This window comes from Saccopteryx leptura, chromosome 2 (genome assembly GCF_036850995.1).
Source record: "Saccopteryx leptura isolate mSacLep1 chromosome 2, mSacLep1_pri_phased_curated, whole genome shotgun sequence".
In the NCBI taxonomy this organism is placed as follows: domain Eukaryota; kingdom Metazoa; phylum Chordata; class Mammalia; order Chiroptera; family Emballonuridae; genus Saccopteryx; species Saccopteryx leptura.
Window position 1 is genome coordinate 241,317,120 of NC_089504.1, and position 9,522 is coordinate 241,326,641.

Sequence of the window (9,522 nt, forward strand, 5' to 3'; positions counted from 1 at the left end):
GGGCATGTGTCTCTGTGGGCATCTGCCCTCCGTTCTCCGGGTGCTCTGTGCTTAGCCCATGATGAGGGTTTTGGAAATCGGAGTGGAGGAAGCAGGGGGTCCCTGGGGAGCAGAGAAGGGGATGTTATTAACTACCGGCTTTCCTAGGGGAGCCCGTGTTAACTATTTTGAGCCGGCAGGTCAAGTGCTCTAAGACTGGCACATCTGGTCAGCAGCTCGGCTCCTTGTTGCAATTTGTGGCTGCCCTCCTCCCCCCTGCCCGCCCGCCACCCATTCCTCTTACATGGAAAAGTAATAGGAGGGCTGGATAAAGTTTTAAAGGGCAGATGACAGAACAGCACACACATCTGCGACAAATGGAGACACGACCTTCCTGGACACACCCTTGACTTCTGCAGGGTGGTGCCCCTCCTGCTGTCTGGGGTGAAGGGTTTGAGTCAAACTGGCAGCCTCTGTGCTCTGCCCCAGGAGAGACAGGGTTTCTCAGCTACAGTCCGGGCTCACGGGGCAGAGAAACCAATGCTAGGACTCTAATTCCTTCATCGTGTGTTCTTGGAAAAGTGGCTTTGTGTCTCTGAGCCTCAGGTTAGCCAGTGTGAGAGGGAGAACATGCTAGCGATTCCCGTACAGAATTGCAGTGACGTCTGAACGAAGTTTGGGGGACAGAGCTGCTGACACAGTGTAGCACATGGTAGACACTCAGTAAATGGTCCTAGTCCTGTGTTATAGATTTTGGAGTGAGAAGGTAGTTTGGTCAGCATGCACTGCTCACCCCAGCCCAGAAGGAAATTGTCTGCAAATCCAGGATTTACTATTTGCAGGTTATTTAATGAATGGGCTTATTCTGATTAGCATAAAAGTCCATCAGATAGTCACTTTGTTAGGAAAAGGTAAAAATTACAAGAGATGTTTAAGACTCAGATGAAAAGCCTAGTCAACCATCTGATAACACCCTCTTTGAAAAGTTCCTCCCTAGCTTTCCTTCAGTGTCAGGGTCAGCCAACTTTTCCTGTAAAGGACCAGATAGAACGAGTTTCCACTTTACAACCACGTGCTTGCTCTCCGTTGTAACTTCTTGCCTCTGCCGTCACAGTGCGAGAGCTGCCATTGGATGGAAAGAAACACGGGTGAACACGTTCCAATAAAACTTGATTTTGCAACACTGACATTTGAATTTCACATCGTTTTCATGGGCTATAAAACATTATTCTGCTTTGGATTTCTCTTTCTCAGTCACTTAAAAATGTAAAAGAAAAGCATTATACATAATATATAAAAGTATTAAAAAAATAAAAAATATTGTGGCAGATAGATGCAAAACTGTCTGACATAATTTGAGCTTGCTATAGTAACAGAGTCTAATCTATTCGGGTGCTCTCTCCTCCATGAGACAAGCCCTTACATAAACTTAGACAATGATTAAAAAAATAAAATAAAATAAAAAAATAAAAAATATAGAGAAGATAGTTCACAGGCTATTCAAAAGAGACAGTAAGCTGGAATCTTCCTGTGGGCCAGGGTTTACCAGCCCCGGATTCTGCGCCTAAGTATTTGTGTGCATTGACATTATATGACATATTATAAATGTTGACTTTAATTATATGCACCGTTCTGGGTCCTGCTTGTTACACTTGTGTATGTGAGAATTTGCGCATGTGACCAAATCTATGAAAATCTGAATTTTGATGGCACTTAGGATTTCAGTATAGAAACAGCTACGGGGACGTTTTTTAACAATTCGCTTTAGTTTGCAGTGTTGGTTGTTTCCGTTTCTTTGACAATTAAGGACAATGCTGTCATAAAATGTAATCTGTCCCTCTAAATGGAGAAAAGAACGATTCAGTGACAGACCCCAAAGAACCCTGCAACACTGATTTCCCCACAGTCCGAGTGACCCTCACACGTGGGCCGTGGGGGAAGCGCTGCCCTGCTCACCTTTCTCTTCAGGGGCCCAGTCCTCAGGGGGTCTCTTCAGGATAAAGTTGGGACACGGAGCTGGAAATCTGGATAACTCCGGCTCCCTCCAGCCAGACTTCCGGACCCCAAATTCTATCTTCCTGCTCTCCACCCACCGGCAAAGCCACTGTCAGCTGCCACTGGGGAGACTGAGGTGCATAGAGGTGAAGGAATTTGTCACTCAACAAGCTGGTAGTGACATGAGGATTAGGAATCATGACACCTTCATTTCTAGGATGTGTTGGTCAGGTATGTTGAGCAGAGAATTTTTACTAATAGAAGAATATGAGGGAAAAGAATGATGACAGTGCCCCCCCCCCAAACACACACACACACACACACACACACACACACACACACACACACGAAAGGAAGAAAGGAAAGAGAAAAATATTCTTTGGCCCATCCAGTCTGTGCTGATTTCCTCTGTTGGGATTTAACTTCATTCAACCTCTCGGCTTGTTGGCCATGTAGGCCAATTTCCTCCTTTCCCAGGAACAAATCGAGGTGTCTCTTGAACTCGTGTATACTCTTACTTCCCTCGCCTCCCCGTCTAACATGTTCCATATGTGTATTAGCCTAGTGGGACGCCAGCTCCCTTGTTTCCCGGGATATCCGATGCCTGGGTAATGTTCTCGAGTGTTTAAACCTCAGCAGAATGAAACGTCTCTCTCTTTTCCTCCTGCCCTTTCATAAACGGGGGCACTTCTTAGGAATCTCATTTCCTTTGTGTGCGAGGCCGATGCTGTTATTATTAGCGCCCGTGTGCTGCCAACATCACGTTTCCGGGCCTCTGACATCGCTCTGTCTCCCCAATTAGGAGGAGAAAGCCCCATGGCATGTAGTGAGATTCTGATGACAATCAGAAATCAGGGGCTGAGGGCCCCAATGATCGAGCAGTTGTTTGTGGCTCAAAGAAGCATGGGAGATAGATGACGGTTTAAAGATTGGGAAACTGAGGGCCCTGAGAGGCTCGTCCAAGGTTGTCCAGATTGTTCGGGGCATACAGCAGACACTCGGAGTTGCCAGGATAAATCTAACTGTGTCTCACCTCCGTGGGAGAGCCAGTGAGAAAGAGAATTAAAACTCATCCCCAGAGTTCTGGGGTTTATGAGGTGCTAGAGGACCAACTTTGATCACTCATCGTTTCCTAGCTGTCACTTACATGCTTCGTACTTCCTTGAGCAGCTTATGAGAAAAAAGTATAAATATTAGCATCTCTGATACATTTATTTAAAAAAAGCAACAAATCAAGAGTGTGTTAAAAATCAATAGCATAATTTTTTTTTAAATTTGAAGTCAAACATAATCTATTCTTACCTTGTTTATTGAACTGGGCAACAGTGAATTAAATATTTGCATTATTAGAAGTCTCACCTTGATGGTCTTTAAACTGCACGAAGAGTTGATCTGAAAAAGAAGGACATTGGCAATCAAGGTGAGAGACCACACTCGCTGGCTTTCCCAGACACTGGAGGATCAGTTTCCCCGTCCACAAGCTGTTACTATGAGTCATTGAAACGGGCACCGCTGTTCCTTTCAACCCTGGCCATAGCCTCTCTGCACCTGGAGTCCCGTTATTCTGTGAATTGGCTCAATTCTCTCTAGACTAATCTGTTCCCACATATTGATTCATCCATTCCTCCATCTGTTTATTATTCAACACATATTTATTAGCCGCCTCGTATATGCTAGTCATTGGGCGAGACGGGATGTCAGCTAGGGCGCCCACGCCTCTCCAGACTGCTGACGAAGTCTCCAGGCAGTCTGTCCTCGCTCCCTGACCCCAAGGGAGGTTTAGAAGACACAGTCCATGTGGGCATGCGCTTCGCCGGAGTGAGGGAGAGCTGTAACTGCGGGTTTGAAGTGAATAGCAAAACCTGTCATTTCTTGCTCTTCTCCAGCCAACCTTGAGTTACTGCCAGAGCAGCCCCTTGCTGGGCACTGGGGCTGAGAACTTGCCTCCCTTATGCCCCCCATTCCAAGGTGAAGGCCCTTGTTCTTTATTCCCACGTCTCATGTGCTGTGCTCTAGTCTGTCCTTGCTCTCATGTAGGTTACAAGCTGGGGAGGAAGTCAACCATAGTTCCAGTTGTTAACTGTCTCTTACCTCCAAACCTCACTGTCTATACTCTGCTCTGGGGTGTGAGAGTGGGACTCTGAAAACTTCATTTCTTCCTGGACAGTGGCTCCCTCTTGGGCTCTGCCAGTGGGGAACAGCAGAGGGAGATTGGGTGGCTGGCGGGGTAAAGGGGCTTGTTAATAGAAGAGGGCAGGGAACAGTGTTTCAAGTCAAGGAACAGTGTGGACAAGAGCAGAAAGAGGGAGTGAGGCACGTTTTCCTCGCTGGTCAGTGAGCAGGTGGTTGGCGAGTCTGGGGTGCTGCTGAGGGAAGCAGTGCGGAAGGCAGATCCAGGGCACAGGATGGGGTGCAGGCCCAGTTGTCACCGGCTTTATGGAAGGAGAAATGGGTGTGCGCTGAGGGCTCCGGCACGGTGTGCTCTGCTCTGAGACGGTGTGGGCTGATCATGGCAACTGGAGCCTTGTGCCGCCGTCCAGGAGGAATGAAGCACGAGTCGTGCATGTAATTTTACATTTCCTAATAGCCACTTAAAATAAGAAGAGCCAGGGTGAACTAATTCTAATAATATAGTTTATGGAAGCCAGTATGTCCCAAGTAGTCTCATTTTAACCTGTGACCACTATAGGACAACCTGAATGAGGAATTTCACAGTCTCTTTTTCATGAGTAGCACTCCAAACCCAGTGTGTATTTTCCAATCACAGCACATCTCCGTGGGGACTCATAGCAGTGCAAGGACAGAAGAGCCACGTGTGGCCAGTAGCTGCCACGTTAGATAGTACAGCTCTGGAGTAGGACCGCTGAGGTCTGCCATGAACGAGCTGTTTAACCTGGCCTGGCTGGGTCCCTGCATCAGACTTTCTCATCTGTGAGATGGAAATAATAATAAGGCCCACTTAATTAGACTGTTGAGAGAATTGACTCTTGGTACACTTAAAGAGCCCCTAACAATACACAGTAATAATTATAATTATAGTATTGTAATTATAATTACATTTGTATAGGATATATAGCAATACTTAACAATACAGTAACAATCATAATCATAACTATTTGAAAGCAGCCATCACCCTAGCAATGGTATGGAACCAAGTGGAAGGGCCGGGAGGGGTCGTGGGTAGACCAGTTAGACATGCAAAAGATATTCAGGGACTAGGGGAAGAGAATGTTTTCAAAGTTGTGCCTCAGGTCCCAGAATATCACTTTACCCAGGCCCAGAGGGTTCATAGGGTCTTAGGATCATTCTAAAGTCTGGGACCAGTCCTGTCTCTATCTCATCCCTTTTCTTGGCATTTCCAGGGGACTCTGAAGCTCATAAAATGTAGAAAGTCCTCATCAAAACATGGACATTCCTCGTTCTGGAACTGAGTCTTGGGAGGAAGCTCTCTTGATTCACAGGAATGCCATGGAGGGCCATTCCAGTACAATAAAAAGAACGCGGTCGTTAACGTGTGGAGGATACCGCCAGCGCGCCCAGCCTACGTCCGGCCCAAGCCGACTGGTGGCTCTGGGTGCCAGATTGGCTCCCTTTGTGTGGCACCCAGGGGGTAGTGGCTCCGATCCGATCCACCTCCTCCCAATCCAGGAGGAGCACACGTGCCCCAAGCCCAGGCCTTGGGGCTGAGTGGAAACATGGCATTCACAGGGATTCGGAGGGAAAATAAACTCTTTCTGCCCTTGACCCCATCTGGACTCCCCCTCCCTCCCCAGAGGTGATAATTACTGAGGACTTAACACCTCTCCTGTATCTTTATAAACCCAGTCCAGGGTGGGAGATGGCAGAATTCCCACCATGCTGCAGAGAACATTTGCCCTGGGGGAGACTGAGTGGGGGTAGGGCGGGACAGAGCAAGTTCCTGGCGTCCTGACTGACTGGCTAAGTGGAGGACAGTGGAGCAGTGGAGGAGGACAGGCCACCTGGGACAGAGCCGTGGGGTCAGGACTTCTCTCTGACTCGGTCCATCCTGTTGGGGGTGGGGATGTGCAGGCCTGGGTGGAGCTTCTTAGAGGAGAAATGCGATTCTTCTATTTAACTCCCCCAACAATATGCCCGTCAGTGGGTTCCATTGCTCTTAGGATAAAGATGAGACCTTTTTCTTTTCTTTTTTTTTTTCAAAACTAGCAATGTTTAAGATGGTCAGTTATCTGCCATCCTCTTAGACATTATTTGGTATCCACTCTGTTCCAGGAAACTGCCATGCACAACTTCTTTCCATTGTACGAGCCTCAGGACCTTTACATGTGCTATTTCCTAGATCGTGACTATTTTTCTTTCCCTTCTCTCCTGATCTTTACCTCTCCACTTTATTTTAGGTCTCAGTTAAAATGTCACCTCCCTAGTGAAGATTTGAAATAATATTTGCCAATATGGACTATGCAGATAAATTATGGTACAAGCAGACAGTGGAATGCAATGCAGGTTTATAAATGAACAAGAAGCTCTTTCCATATCAATAGGGGATGGTCTCTATGAAGACTTAGGTGGGAAAGAAGGCATAGGATATAGTGTAGGCTGCCAGTTATGTAAAAATAACAACTGTACTTATATAATGTGTGTGTTTGGTACTAGATCCATACCTGAATACTCTTTTCTGTTTCCAGCCATATTAAGTGACAAAGCAGGTGACAAAAGTCTATGCCAAATATTATCCCATTTTTACATAAAATCATGCATACATACACTCACATGGAATAGGGCTGGACAAATATTCAACAGAGTATCTGAGTGAGGTGTGATTTCACGTGATCTCTTTTTCCTCTTTTGTATTTTTTCCCCGAGCATATCACCTTTATAATATGAAAACTAAACAAGACAGAGAGGCAATGTGAGGCAGTTCAGCTGGAGATCTAACAGTCCGCAGATTCCAAGGTCTGTTGTTGCTTCAGTTTGAATCCTAGTTGGCTGCTTACTGACTGTGTGACTTTGGGCACATGACTTAACCTCTCTGTGCCTCTTTTCCTTCATCAGTTAGATGGGTGTGATGGTAACAGTGTGTAGTTCATAGGGTTTTTGTCCTCATTAAGTTAATTCGTGTGTGTGAGTACATATATTAAGTATTACAGCAGTTCTTGTTATTATTTTAGTGGTTTTAAGAAATACATTGGAACATGCAAGTATGTTATCTACTTAAAAATATATGTAATACAGAGTAAATATACATTATCACAGTTAAAAACACATATGTATATGTTTGTGGGAGAGAGTGTGTATGATTTAATGTAAAATATATTATTTCTGATGTACATTTTTTATGATAACATTTGACATACATTTGACTTTTTTGTAACTTGCTTTGTCACTGAATATAATGAAGATATAAAAAAGGTTTTTGGGTATTCCCTGCCGCTGTCTCTTCCTTGGAGGCAATTGGTGTCTATCCTGAAATATCCTATGCATATATGACCCCCCCACACACACACGAACACAAACCTTCACACACGTATAAAACATCCATCTCTTCTCCCCTGACCTGATCTGCTAGTGGCAGTGTCCCCTCCCCGCCCCCAAAGCATGTCATCGCAGCTGCTCTCACAGGGCGCTGCAAACCCTGGGGAGAGATGACGGCCGTCACTGGACACCCCAGACACCCTGGAGCTGTGACACGTCCGTGCCCTAAATGTGCCAGCGTGGCTGATGCTGTCCGGTCGTTTTCTGTGGTGAAGGAGATGGAAGGCTCCGAAGAAGTCCACTCTGGCCCCTTCCCACGGAGCCTTGGCCCTCGCGCGGGTGCACGCTGACGTGCTGCGACAACTGACTGAGCAGTTCTGATTAATTAAATATTTCACCCCGAATTTGCAAAACATCATCTCCAGCAAGTCCACGTAACGCCTGTGACGCCGGGCTAATTAGCCTAGCAGGTCACCCGGCTGGTGTGCTGACGTCTGTGCAGCTCTGAGACCGGCTGAAGATGCTGGTTGTAGGAGGGAGGGGACGGGCTTGGGATTTGCTGCGCGTGCCATGTTGGACGGCATTAAGTGAAAGAATTCCTACCGGTCACCTCGAAAAGACAGTAGCTCCGTGCGTGGGAGCCTTGTGTTGTGCTGCGTGTTTTCCAGGCCTCCCCATCTCGTTTTGGTAAGGACTTTTTTTTTTTTAGTGGTGGAATAGAGAGCCCAACTCTGGTTGACTTGTGCCATTTGGTGTAGTTAACAAATTACATTCTTGTCAATTATTGTTGGCTCCTGGAATTGAAAAGTCCCGGGGTAAGCTAGCTTTGGGAAGGACTGGATCCAGGACCCGATTGTCCCCAGGGCCTGGTGATTCTCTCCCTGCTGTGTTGGCATTGTTCTCTTACAGGATCTGTCTTCAAGGTCCAAAGATGGCTGCAGCAACGCCAACCCCTATTTCCTCCCAGCTTTGACCCCCAGAGGGGCAAAGCAAGAGTGTCTTTCCCAGAAGCAGTAGCAAAGCCTCATGTCTCATTGTCTCTCAGTGAGAAAGGCATGTGCCCATCTTCTAGACAGTCACTGTGACTAGGGGGACGCATTGTGCTGATGGTTAAGGCTCATCAGGGTCCATTCTTATAGCAGGGTGTGAAGGATCAATCGCTTACCCAAACCACGTGGGTAACCATGGGAGAGGGATATTTCCCAATGAGAAATCCAGAGTACTGCTTTTCAGCCATGTGCCTGTATATTGACAAACAAGAGACAAACACACAACAGGGAAGTGTTATAAAAATCCCCACTTTTACGGGTTGAGAGAATTAAGATATAGGAGGGTTAGTAGTAGAACCAACGCATGTCGACCCGAGCCCTGAGGGGTGGCCCGCTCAGCAGTAGAAGCACGGGAGTCTGTGTCCGGGGCAAGGGAGAGGAGTGAGGCCCGCCTAGAGACAGAGACAAGGGTCAAGAGAGGTCCCCGGGGGCCGTTTTCCTGTTCTACGCCTTCCACGAACTCAGGTACATTTCAGTCTTAAGGTTCCTCAAGACTCGCTTTGTCCTTTATAGTATGTTCTGCCTAAGAAACAGCAACCTGGTGTCTGTCACTTCCAACCACAATCGTCTGACCTACCCATCTGGTCTGGCCTGAAATCCCCAACTTCTCTGGCCAGAGCTGGGTCAAGTCCGTGGGGCGAAGGAGTATTCCGGGCTGTCCTTTCCCAGCAGCCCTTCCCTCTGAGCTTCAGGCTCAGCTGGGACCAGGGTTCCAGGCAGCGCTCACAGGAGCCCTTCTGTGGGGCCAGGTGGACCAACATGGCCTCCTCGCCCCCCAAGGTCAGCGGGCCCCAGCGCAGCGATTCCCCTGTCAGCAGCCTGATTGATCCTTTTCTTGACTCCCAGCCTCAGATGTTGGCCGTGGAAGCCTGTCTCTCCTCCTGCATGCCCTGGGGCCTTGTCAGACCTCTCTCTTCAGCTCAGGGAGTCAATGTCCAGTCTCCAAAATGGACCCTTCTCACTCTCCATGCAGGGTGGGGAAGGGGGGGAGCAGCAATATTAAAATCCCTGGTGTGGCTGCCGGAGTCTCACTGTCTCTCTTTAGGGT

At 47.4% G+C, this 9,522-nt stretch overlaps 1 non-coding gene across 1 annotated transcript; it reads left to right on the forward strand.

The window, feature by feature from the left end:
• Window positions 1-1,289: 1,289 nt before the first annotated feature.
• On the forward strand, window positions 1,290-1,417 carry LOC136396084 (small nucleolar RNA SNORA28). The gene has a single exon (XR_010749507.1). It is a non-coding gene; the product is annotated as a small nucleolar RNA SNORA28 (small nucleolar RNA).
• The last annotated feature ends 8,105 nt before the right edge of the window (window positions 1,418-9,522 follow it).